Below are 13,857 nucleotides of genomic sequence, written 5' to 3' on the forward strand. Positions count from 1 at the left end.
TGACGCAGGGCTGAGTGCATGTGTCGCTCCAACTGTTGTCGACACAAAAACCTTTTCCCAAAAATGAAGTTCACCGATGATATAAACGTGGGATTGGCCGTGCATGCTGCATTAAAAGCTCAGTCAAATATGGAATTAGGAGCTTGTTATTACACAGAGCGAAGGGCTGAACAATGTTATATTTTGCCAATAAAACCTTTATCACAAGAGCCAATTTGTTTGTTCCAGTCATGCTGCTTTCGGCTAGACTGTCACAGTTGTTTAATCACATTTCACTATAACCTTGGTCTATGAGAAACTTTTGTCTCAACTGCAAACACTTGGATGATAGAAAAAGAAGGGCTTCATAAAGAATTCACTGTGCTTTGCTGTGTCTACTCAAATTAATATAAAACCAAAGCAGGCCCCTGATTAGCCATTTTTGTTTATATCACTAAACTCGCTTAAGTGGAAAAAACAACATCATATTTACAGCATCGATGAATTCTGTGACCAAGGCATTCTCCCTCACAGTAACAGATCAAGGCGTTTAACTTTCTTAATAATTCAACCAACACTTTCACAGTCTTTCAAAAACACAGAGACAAAAAGACAAGAAAGCCCCTGTGTGTGAGGATGGATTTTAAACTGTTTCATATAAAAATATGCAGATATTAAATCTTTAAATCTTTAATTCACTTGCTTACATTCATTTCATCTCCCGTCATTAGCAGGTCCAATTTAAAGGCATAGAGAAGAGTTGTCCTGCTTTGCAATCTGTGTAAATTAAGAAATGGGTAATTATTAAATTGGCCATGACATCGGCCTTCAGTTGTCTTCTACAGCGATCAAAGTGACGTAAGATGCTTGTGCCAGCTGTCGTTATACTATGATCGCAGTGGGTGGTCAGGCCATCAGCTGTTCTTAAATTTCTGTTCAGGTCGAGGTTACCGTGTGGTATCAGCCCTGATTCAAGACAACCTGCTGAGAATTATTATGATTTCCGTTAGCTCCTGATATTAAAATTTGGAATAATCCTTTTACAGCATGATACAAAAGGGCAAAAAACACTTTGCCGATTCAGAAAGGTGAATGCATAGCACAGTTTATTTTAAATTGTAATACTTTTTCAATTTTCAGAAAGAAAAAATAACTAAATCTCAATGATATATCATTTATTGTTAAAACTCTCAATCCCTGCATGAAAAAGTACATTAATATGCTGCAAAACGCTTTAGTAAATATATAAAGTGTGGTTCTATTTTTCGCACTCTGATTGTAATATGTTAGATTTTGAACTGAAATACAATGAAAGGTCAGACAGAGATTACTGTAAACAAAACAATCGTTTTCTATGTATCATAAGCAGATTAAAAACATAGACAATAATACGCTTTTGTTTGTTAGTATAGACTTAAGGTTCTTAATGTAAAGCGTCTCAAATATGTCACAAATTCAAAGGTATTAAAATTACTTGGCTAATAAACAGTATGTGACAAATGCTTAAATAAGAGTGGGTTATAGTTCACTTATGTAATAATACTAACAATTTTTATATAGAATTCTTAGCAAGGACCGAAATGTGATTGAACTACTTTTATTGTCACTAAAATCAAAGGTAAGCACAGGAAAAAGTAAGTAAGTAAGATGACAGTAGTTTTTACCCAGATTTTACAGATTGTTTTCAATATATTACATTCAAAGCAAAGAGATATTTATTTTAAGATATTTTTTAAAAAGAAAGGAAAAACTAAATTTAAATGTGTATACTAGAAGAACAAAGTGAGTGAGAAAAAGTATGATAAAAGATAAATGACAGTAGGGTAGTTTAAAGAAGAACATGTAGGGCAATGCCCCAAAGGAAGGTGAGATGAGATAATTATATATTTAAAACATATTTTACAGAAGTATGTGAATTTATCATGTATAAAATATACCTTTTCCAAATCAAGTAACTCAAATCTTTTCTCATTAGAAAATCCCTATGACTTAGAAATTTGACCTAAAGCAGGGTTTAAAAGCCTCTGGGAAGGAGTAAGTTCTTAATACTGTTGCTCAATGAAAAATCATGGCACAGGAATTAATTAAAGAACATTTTACTAATTAAATGGAAATCTGGCATTTAACTCTTTAAGGTAATAAATAGCCTTATCTTTCTGGAACATAGAATAAACACAGTAGAATCCACACAACACAGATTTCAATGTAGATTTTGTTTTCATTTATTTAAAAAGTCAGGAGTCCTAGAATAGCCACACGGACATACTTGACACCTCTATATGTTTCAGGGTTTATAAATGTATCAAAGCTGCCAGGGTAACAATCTAGAATGTTTTGAGTGATTATTATAATTATAAATATATAATCAGTCATGTTGTTAATGTTATTGACATATTTAACAATACTTTTTTGTAGCTTTGGGGAAATCACAGGTATATTTCACTACAGACATACTCTTATATCAAGCATTGCTTATTAAACCAATGTTATTCAAAGGTCCAAAATGCTTATGCAGATTTCTTGGTTTAAACATCTTTCTTAACTCTTGCAGATTATTCATAATGCATTAAAAAAGAATCTGAAATGTGTGTTTTGTATTTGAACTTCAGAATAACAAAAAGCAAGACCTCTCATGATTCCAAGCATGACATTGCTGATCTTGAGCACAGAAATGGGAAGAATAGCTACATTTAACACAGACCTCGTGCCAACGGGTAATCTGTGTTTTTTTTTTAAGAAAGATTAAGGAAAAATAAAAACAAATAATGCTACATTGTAGTACAAATCAGCAGCAACACCCTTACTGTCAAGTGTAGCTGATGCCATATTTTTGGTTGGGTCTTAAGTTATTTAGTTGAGCTATTTGATATAAAGAATCTGTCCAGAGCTAACATTTAAGGAGTGAAGTTACTCTTTACTGCACATAGTAACATGATGCCTTAAAGAGTTTTTGTTTTTCTCTCATCCATACCTAATTATTTTATGTTGGTATATTTTATGATGGTTTTCTTTATTTTCGTTTATTTAAACTGTTCAAGGTTTACTTATTTATTTTATTTATTTATTTTGTTGTAGTACCAATCTTACCATTCTGTAAAGCACTCTGTGGCTACCCTGCGAAGGGCGCTATACACATAAAAATTGATTGATTGATTGATAGTTCATATTTAGCTGATTCCCTAATACAAGACAACTCATATAGTCTCACACCTAACGTTTACATTTCAAGTGCATTTTAAAATGTTTGATAGAGGTAAAACGGTGTGGAGTAGACAATTAAATGAGAAATTCAGAATACAGCAAACTGTACATCGATTGATAATTATGGATAATTGTATGGTAAACCAACATAAATTTAACATGGTGAAACATTTAAAATTAAACACAGACACTTTCACACCTCGTTCACTTGCAAACTATTTTTTTTCTTTCAGTTTAGGTTTGGTTTGTTTCACACCAGGACAATTTGATCAAACTTGACTTTCTTTTAAAGTGAATTCAAGTTTATTTGTGTTGTCCACTTGCTGCTTCATGTGGACCAGATTTATTTTGGGTTTCACTTTCCCAAACACGCTCGGTTCTCTTGCACTTTACTGAGTGGTCTGTCTATGATAATATTTACAATAATAATAACAATAAAATGAGAATATTTTACATGTAGTGGTCATACTCTACCTTTCCTTAATTTGGTGCTTGAATCAATTTTGAATTTCCACTGAAGTCAAGTGGAGAATCACAGTATAATCATATTTTGTAGGCTAACATACATTCAAGATGACAAATAATGAGGATTCCTTTATTTTTTATATGAATGAATGTTATTCCATAGAGAAACTGGGACATTTGAAAGCTTGATAGCCTCAGGTAACAAATCACTAGTGGCAGAATCAACATTATTCATCCATTCAATGCAGATATTTGCACCCATGCTAACAGTAATGGTTAGGTGCTTTGAAGTGGACCAAGGTTAAACCGAGTCTCGCACTGGTATGTTCAATCTGACTCCTAGCTGGTTTATAAAACTGTGCACGATAAATGCTTTTCATGAGCATATGCTAGGGCCCTTACGAAGAGTAAAACAATACAAGGCAAATCAAACCAAACAAGGGAAGCTTTTCCTGAAATGAAACTGATTCCTTTTCGGGGAGCCGTTTCTTAGTTTCCCATGTCATTCCCACAACCAAGTTTCCCTAACAGGAACTATAGGTACGGTGATCTCATTAGAACAATTATTAAGGGCTACATTTTCCAACCCAGCCTTCAAAGACCCCAGGGCAATGTAATTTTAAAATCAATCCCTTCAAAAAAGCACCAGTGTTGGCTGTTTCTAAAGGACTGTCAATTACCTCTACCTCAGTTCAGCAAAGGAAAACCAGCATGATTCAAGTCGGCTCCAACAGAGATCTATTCTTTGGGGAAATCAGTCTGTGCATGGACTTGAATTTATTTAGCATTAATCTCCACTGGGCTGTGGGAGCCCACTAAATATTCATCTGGAGTGCCAAACACATCCCTGCATGCAAATGGCAAATTCCAGAGGTAGAGTGAGATTATGTTTTAGGGCATTTTGTGTCACTTCTTACATTTTTAACTGCCACAAACTGTCACGGTGTACGGCCCTTTGCCTTTTTTATTTTGCCTCAATGCCTTAAAATAGCTGTGTAAGTCTGCAGGTCATTTTTGAAAAATGTTCATTTCAGTAAAAAAGGAAATTGTCCAATTTGAAGAGACTGTAAAAGGATATTGGTGATAGATATACAGTCGTTACTTGTAATTGGCTAATTTTTACCCTTGGACTGAAGAAAAGGGTTTTCAAAGAAGTCTTCTTGCTGAGAGGCTGAACTTTCCCACAGAAACAAAGTGCAAGTTGTTTCATTCTACATTAATCTAGGGTTTAGCAGTCACTTTGCTCGACACTGCCAGTCTGCTGCACCACGCTTTTAGATATGATGCAAATTAAGTATTCCTCACAGCTGTGGTTGACAACAGGAAGTCTTAAAGGGCTTTCAGAACAAAGGAAGAAAAATGGGCCTTATTTATTCATTCAGTGAGCATGCTCAGTGCCACTGTGCATCATGGGATGATCCACATCCATGGCAACTGTTGTAGAACATAAACCCTGAAACGCAAACAGAGTGTGTGTGGCTTAGCTGGGTTAAAAGCCTTTTTTTAAACAAAGATCCAGCGAGAATCAACAGATTGATATTTCCTTGTACACGCTGATTAACACAGATGCTTCTGCAATACATGCATATTTTCTATACATATTTTATAAACAGTAGTGGAAGTGGCTATTAATTTTTAATAACATGACTGTTCCAAACCAGAAATTATCATATTGGGCTTATTGCCACAAAATGCAAAGGGATACTGTTAAGGGCCAGACACAAATATGCAGAAATGAATGCATATGTGCGTCGAAATATGTTGTGGAATTCTGGAATTCTGGAATCCTCTTATGCTTCTCTACTCACATCCTTCAGCATTAATTGTATCTCACAGAGTTATCTGCCATTGTTCTGTTTATGCATTGAGGCTCAGACAGAGTCCTCTTACAAACCAGTCACAGTTCTCATGTAAGTTGTTTACAGATTCAATAAGCAGCGCTTCATTGGGTCAACAAATCATACAAACTTTTATGCTCTGTATTTTGTCCCTATCATATTTTCTTCTGGTGTTATTTGCCTGCAGATATTTTATGGGTTTACCGTTATGTTGATTGTTTAAATAATGTTTGTCCAAAGGCAAAATAAACGACTGATATCATAATAAAATAATGTATACAATAAAGCAAAACAAAATATCTGTTACTGTTAAGGAAGGTTGAATTCCAGACATCCTTTTGTGAGGGTTTGTGCTGTTGAATTTTGCCATGAGTGACAAGGACAAGGTTTAGATATCTCAAGGGGAATGTGCTCACTAACCAAAAGTGGTATGGAAGTGAATCATATCAGCAACTTTGAAAAATGTAAAATGTAAAACTTAACAAAAAATGGTGGAAGTCAAACTCTGTGAGCTTCCTGGATAGTGGACAAACTACAGACTCACCAGAGCCCCACATTTTATATGTTTTAAAGTTGCTGATATGACTCAATCTATAAGAGTGGTCTGTGGCATACTATAACATCACATGAAGGTGCATGAAACTGTAATTTTAGGAATGACGATCGTTCCGCTTTAAGAATATGTTTAAACGACTCCAGAAATGGTATTAATCATGTAGGGTTAAGACAAAACGTGACACCAAGGAATTATTTTATTACTTACTCTTGAGAAACTTTTTTTTTGTTTGCATACTTGGGATAAATACATAGATTAAGGACATTTGTTTAATTTCCAAAAAGTGCCACCAATCTCAATTTCTGAAATATCAATCTGCAGTCAATTGCCATTTGTTTGGGAGCTGATCTATTCAAAACCAATTCTTATTTGTTGCTGTTTTGTTATCTCTTGAATGATTAATGGCCACTAGAGTTCTCCTCTGCTAAGCACAATATTAAAATGAATGCAGAAAGGCCGCCCGGTTTAAGCAGGATGCTTTCTACTGCTCAAGCAAGAAATTGGGACCTGATATGAAGAATGTATTGCACAGGGACCAGAGTAAAATTATATTTAATTGGATGGTCTCAATCTGACCTTGATGGCTCTATGAATTTTCAATTGTATAATGCTACAGTTTCCACCAATGTCAATATGCTAAGAACTACAAATTTCCTTGAAAGAATAATTACACTTTTACACTTCAAGATTATTTTTATATATTATATATTTATTTAAATATATTTAGGAATTGCATTTTTCTGCATTTTGTTGTTTTTGTGAGTTTCCACACTACTGCTTAAAAGTTAAAACTAATTGAATACAGGAAGCATTTAATTATGTCTAATAACACTATGTAACACAATTTTTCTTCCTGGGTAGTAAGTGTTATTTCCTAATTGCTTATGCCTCAGAAGTATAGAACATGGCTATTATTCCCCTCAAACTTTTCTTTTGTGACCAGGACAGTGACAGTGACAGTGAATGTTTAACATTAACTATGGTGAGTACATTGGAACATTTATAAAAACATCTGACATCAAATTGTCCTCAATGGAATGTTATTGGCAAGCAAATCTCTGTTTATTACATAGTAATTACAGTAGTGAAGTAGATAGCATTGGTAATAGCATGTTTGCTGTAATGAAATAATGTGGATACTTGTTTACTATGAAGCCGGTGAAGTACTTGCAAAAGCTGTAATGGACCAGACATTTCACTTCTTTTACATACCAAGCACTGCCTCAGGGTCATACAAGGTATTGAGACATAATGAAGCGGCAGCCCACTTGCTCACAGCAGTAACTAAAGGTGTGAAGCCACGCTGTAGACTGCATATTTTATCTAGCAACAGTCATCTTTGCACTGCATTTGGAATAAGATTGAAAGATGATCAGTTTAATAATAAAGTATTAACCTGTTTGTTACAGGATTCTCTGGGATGGAGCTCAGATCAGAAAAGATTGAAACTAACGAAGCAAGGTTGTCCCAAATGTAACTAATAGCAAGTGGAAATTTTCTGTTTGACCGAGTTAATGGAAAATCTCAGGGCTGCCATTTTAAGAGATGATCTCTTGGTCCTATGAGACGACATGCATATCCTCCTGTAAAAATAATACAAAAATAAAATAAATAACATGCAAATTACCCAGCTCACCCCATTCTGCTCTTCATTACGCCAGTGCTAAATAGCCTGCAATAAAAAGAACCCCTCAAAACCCATGACATTCATTAGTCTGTTTTACCTATCATTAAAAACATTTCTCGAGATTATTTTTTTTCTAATCAACAATTTTCATTAACTGTGTAGTCGAGGTCGTAAATAGCATAATACACACAGCGGGCACCATGACACCTAATTATTGTCAGAAGGTGATGATGTTCCAAATCAGACTGACATGATGGAATTGAAATTGACTGTGACTTCCCTGCTGTTAATAGGCCATTAGTAAAATAAAAGCATTTTGTAATGGAAGTGATTACAGAAGCTTAACAGATATAAATATGTCAGGTTAGTCATTTCGATTTTCTTCACAGTTTGGCTGCTTTTTTCCCTACTTTATGGACTACTGTATGCCATTACACAGAGAGTTGATTCCTCGCCTTCGCAGGAAGAGTAAGTATATTTCTGTATTTTAGCAACTTAACAGTATGACCACATCTTCACAGCATAATAACATACAGTAGTGTAAGAAGCTGTTTTTGAATGTGTCTGATTGCAGATCTGCTGGCAGTACAAATCCTGGCACCACTGAATATTATTATTATTTATTGTCCAGGGCGACTTACAAAATAATACATGCTATAATAACACAGTGATGTTTAACAAGTGCTGTATGTTATGGAAGTGCAAGAGCTATAAAGACTGTGCGTAGGAGTGAGAAGGATAATACACTGGGTGATGGTTTCACAAAGGTTACTAGCACTCTATCAATTCAAACTCAAACTTACAAACTGGTATTTTCACAAATATAATGCTAAATGTGACAGTTATTATTTTTAATTCAAAACTATTCAATTACATATTATCCACAATGCAAATAGCACAATAACAATATCATTAGTAATAATGGTAGTGGTAGAATTATTAGAATTACAACTAATAGAAAAGACACAATGAGAACTGTAAATGTAAATGCCTATTCAGGTTAGATACAGCGCTGTATTTTTGTTTCATGTAATGAAAACCTCTTTGTTGATTTGAAGTAGTTGCGACTATTACAACTATTATAACAACTTGATATAAAACATGATATGCATTTTCTTGAGATGTATGTACAGATGTACATAAATGCATCTGTTCTTGATTTAGCAAATATTACATTGCAAGGTGATATTTGGTATTAATACACAGCAAGTGTTCCCTTCAATACTATTCACAGGATTGATGTATGTAATCACAGATATATTACTTTGGCTTTACAAATGTACAGTAGTAGAATTCCTAAGCATGTAATATACACATGTAATAAGCATGTAATGTACACACATGCAATTATTCAGGGAGGGCCACCACAATAACTAATCTTGATCTTCCAAGTGTTGCATTTTAATTTGTAAATTTATTTTTAAAAAGGACAAATCTATCACATTCTAACTGAAAGGACATATAAGACTGGCCTGTCCAAGGAAGCATGATGAATCTGTTTTGAATATTGTAAAGGTATAAAGTATTTGGAAGAATGTCTGGAAATCCCCAGGGGTCAGAATATATATATATATATATATATATATATTTGTAATTATTTCTATTTTATCGATCCCCTTCAAAGTATGATTAAACTTAACATAAAGGATTGATTTTCAATCAGAGAAAGTCAAAGAAAAATGTATTCACCTGCCCTCTGCTCCTGACCTTGTGCATGCACACACACACACACTCACACACACATATTAAATAGAGAATATTAATGTTATTCTATTTGTTAAAAATATTCATTTTCTATATCAGTATTACCAACTGTCTTCTTACAAAGGTAAACAGAAAAGAAAAACAAATGATCTGCATGTGTGTTTTTGACTTCAGTATACATTGGGGTACCACAACCTGCAAAATAAATACTTTTAAACTGCTGGTTGAGGCCAGTGTATAGGTTTTAGCTCAACAACACAATCGAGTTTGATCTGTAATTCATATTCATATAATTCATAATTAAAAAACAACCACACAATTGGACAGTTTTACTGCTGTACTAATAGTATTGCCTATATAATACCACATAAATAATGTCTGACTGAAGCCAAATAATAATAAGTTCTTACCTGTTTAATGTATTTTAAAATATGTTGTTCTTGGTTTTATGCATCATGTATGCTTATTTGTGTAGCAGTGTGTGTCTAGGGGCTTTGTGCAATGCTGAAGGTAATTGACATGGTCACATTATCTAGAGGGCACCAAAGAACCATCCATCAGTTTGTCACTGAAGAACAGGAGACACAATCAACACACCGATAAAATGATTGAACTATTGGAACTAAAACGGGGGAGTGAGGAGACTGAATGTATTATATGTAAAGAATCACAGGTTTTATTTTGCCAATTAATGCATATTTTAACCCTCTTCTGGGAGGAAGAGTCAGAGGCATCTGGGAATTGCATTATAAGAACATAAGAACATAAGAAAGTTTACAAACGAGAGGAGGTCATTCAACCCATCGTGCTCGTTTGGTGTCCATTAATAAGTGATACAAGGATCCTATCCAGTCTGTTTTTGAAAGTTTCCAAATTGTCGCTTCTACCACATCGCTGGGGAGTTTGTTCAGATTGTGACGCCTCTCTGTGTGAAGAAGTGTCTCCTGTTTTCTGTCTTGAAGTCCAATTTCCATTTGTGTCCCCGGGTGCGTGTGTCCCTGCTGATCTGGAAAAGCTCCTCTGGTTTGATGTGGTCAATGCCTTTCAGGATTTTGAAGACTTTAATCAAGTCCCCACGTAGTCTCCTCTGTTCCAGGGTGAAAAGGTTCAGGTCCTCAGTCTCTCAGTAGGACTTTCCCTTCAGACCTGGAATAAGTCTGGTTGCTCTCCTCTGAACTGCCTCTAGAGCAGCGATATCTTTCTTGAAGTGTGGAGCCCAGAACTGCACACAGTATCCAGATGAGCTCTAACTAGTGCATTGTACAGTCTGAACATCACTGCCCTTGTTCTCAATTCTACACTATTGACAATATACCCTAGCTTTGTGTTGAGGATCAGTCTTTGGTGTGGAACCCTATCAAAAGCTTTTTGAAAATCTAAGTATATCATATCATATGCTTTCACATGATCTACAGCTGCAGTTGCATGTCCAATGAACTCTAATAGATTAGTAAGATATGATCTGCCTCATCTAAACCCATGTTGACTATCTCCAAGAACATGGTTTTCATTAAGATGTCCCTCTGTTTTCTGTCTAATAATTTTTTCCAACATTTTACAGGTGATGCAGGTGAGACTGATTGGTCTGTAATTTCCTGGCTCAGTTTTGTCCCCTATCTTGTGGATAGGTATGATATTAGCAGTTTTCCAGTCAGTTGGCACATCCCCTGTTCTAAGTGTCATTTGGAATATCTGAGTTAGCGGCCTATAAATAATTTCCCTCATTTCTTTAAGTACTGTTGGAAATATCCCATCTGGCCCAGGTGATTTGTTTGTTTTTAATTCTGCTAGTCCCTTTAGTACCTCCTCCTCATTTATCTTGATCTCTCTTAAGGCTGATTTATACTTCTGCGTAGGTCCGCGTCTGCGTCTCTGCGTAGCGACGCAGAGCAGGGGTTTGTGGGTAAGCGTAGCCTGCAGAGGCCCGCAGACGCGCCGACGCCAGTCCTCCGAGATCTCAACAGCGCATCTCTGCGTCCTGCGCATCAGGCCAGCACTGATTGGCTGAGCAGGACATTCCGAGAGCCGCGGCCAGGCGCGCAGTGCTGGGGGGCCGGTGTGCGATGTGTCTGTGTGTAGCGCCGCAGAGAGAAACCATAGATATCGAGTTTCGTTTCTGTAGATTGTGATGTTAATGCGACACTGCCCCCTATGGACGCGTCAATCTTACGTGCAAGTATGTTGGCAGACAGCTGTGCGACCGTCTGCGTACGACGCCCGCAAATGTACGCAGAGACGCAGACGCAGAAGTATAAACCAGCCTTTAGGGTTTGACTGGACTGATTGTTAACCTGTGGCATGTTATCTGTTCTTTCTTTTGTAAAAACCTCTGTGAAATACTCATTTAGAACATTTAACACATCTTGTTCATTTTCCAAGATACTTCAATTTTTGCCCTTTATCTGTTTCACTTCCTCCTTTATTGACCGCTTGCTGTTGTAATATTGAAAAAAGCTCTTTGCATTAATTTTAGCTCCAAGAGTTATGTTTCTTTATATATCCCTCTTTGCTTTCCTGATCCCTTTCTTAAGGTCTCTTTGCAGTTCAACATATTATTTGTATTTTGTTTTGTCTCCATCCCTTTTGTATGCGCTATACAACATTTTCTTTCTCTTGATAGTTTTTTGCATACTTCTATTATAGCATTTTGGCCAATGTTTTTTGGTCCTCAAATTGCTAAGTTTTGGTTCAAATTGCTCCTGAGCCTTAAGTAGTATATTCTTAAAATATAACCATCCATTTTCAACTGACTCTGTATCCAGTGTGCTCCAGCCTAACTATTCTAAGTGCCGCCTCATACTTTCAAGGTTTGGTTTTCTAAAATTGTAGATCATTGTTTTAGACTTGGTCCTTGTTTTTTTTAAGAATGCCTCAAAGCTAACCATATTATGATCACAGTTTGCCATTGGTTGTCTAATTAGTGTCCCCCTGACTCTATCTTGGACATTTGAAAAGATCAGGTCAACGCATGCACTCTCCCTGGTTGGTTCCCTGACAAATTGAGTTAGAAAGCAGTCATTTACCATCTCAACCATTTCTATTTGTACTTCTGTAGCCCCAACTAGGCTTTCCCAGTCTATGTTTGGTTAATTGAAATCCCCCATAGTAACAGCCACATCCTTGCTACATGCAGTCCTGATTACATTGTACAATGCAACATCTTGCTGAATATCTGAGTTGGGTGGTCTGTAACACACTCCTACCACTAATCCTCTGGATCTTTTTTTCAAAAGTTTAACCCACATAGATTCTGTTTTGTTACCAGGATCTAATTTGAGTTCTTCTGCCTTAATGTCATTTCTGACATATAATGCTACCCCACCACCTCTTCGATTTTGCCTCTCCCTCCTAAAATGTGTGTATCCTTTCAACTTGTATTCATCCCCATCATTTTCTGTAAGCCATGTTTCTGTCACTCCTACAACATCATAGTCACACACCAGCACTGTGGCTTTTAGGTCTAACATCTTGTTCCTTATACTCCTGGCATTGAGGTACAAACATTTCAGGAATTTCCTACTAGCAGTTTCCCTTGGTTTTCTTTCCTTAGAGGAACATCTCCCATTGTCAGAGCTCCCTGCCCCCCTGGTCCCTAGTTTAAAAGATTCTCAATTACTCTTCACATATGCTCTCCCAATGCATTAGCCCCCCTTCTGTACAGGTCCCATCTATCCCAGAAGACAGTCCAATGCTCCATAAATCTAAAACCCTCTTCCCTACACCAAGATTTCAATGACGTGTTGAACTTTCTAATCTCTGCCTGTCTCCCTGGCCATGCACGTGGTATTGTGGGAGGCAGAGTAATCTTCCACAATGTGAAAGGATAGATACATTTATACCAATATCAAGTGTGGTGCAGGAGCCAAACAACAACAAACAGAATAACTAAATATATCCACACTGGATGATATATAGGTATAGGACAGATAGGTATTCCAACACTTTTTAGGGCAAACTCACCAACAATTACAGGAGGGTGAAAGTTTTTATTTGATCCAGGTCATAGCCTAAATAAGCAAGTGAAATGGAAATGATTATATTAAAACTAGAGAAAAACAAAATAACAACACAAAAAGTCTCCTGCATTATACTGGAAATGTTGATTGTTTTAAGATTTGTGACTCAATATCGCCCTCTGGTGGAATAGATGCAACATAACACTGGAACAGTCACTGCTCAAAATGGTTCCAAAATCGTCTTCAGTGATACATTAGATAGTTTTTTCTGCATTTAATTGCTCTTCACTGAATGAAGAGTAGATATCAGATCTCTAGCAGCTTTATAAGAGTATGTCTTTCATTTTCTATATTTCCCTTATTCAGTAATTCACTAGTTTTCAAGTGTGGCTTATGCTTGTTTATCATTAAAGTAGTTACCACAGAACTTGAAAATGTAAATTATATATTATCTTACAGTTCCTCTTATACATCATATTATAATCCAATAATTCATTTGTAAAAATTAAAACCAACTAAGAGGAACACATA

The sequence above is a fragment of the Amia ocellicauda genome, chromosome 3 (genome assembly GCF_036373705.1).
Source record: "Amia ocellicauda isolate fAmiCal2 chromosome 3, fAmiCal2.hap1, whole genome shotgun sequence".
Taxonomy (NCBI): Eukaryota; Metazoa; Chordata; class Actinopteri; order Amiiformes; family Amiidae; genus Amia; species Amia ocellicauda.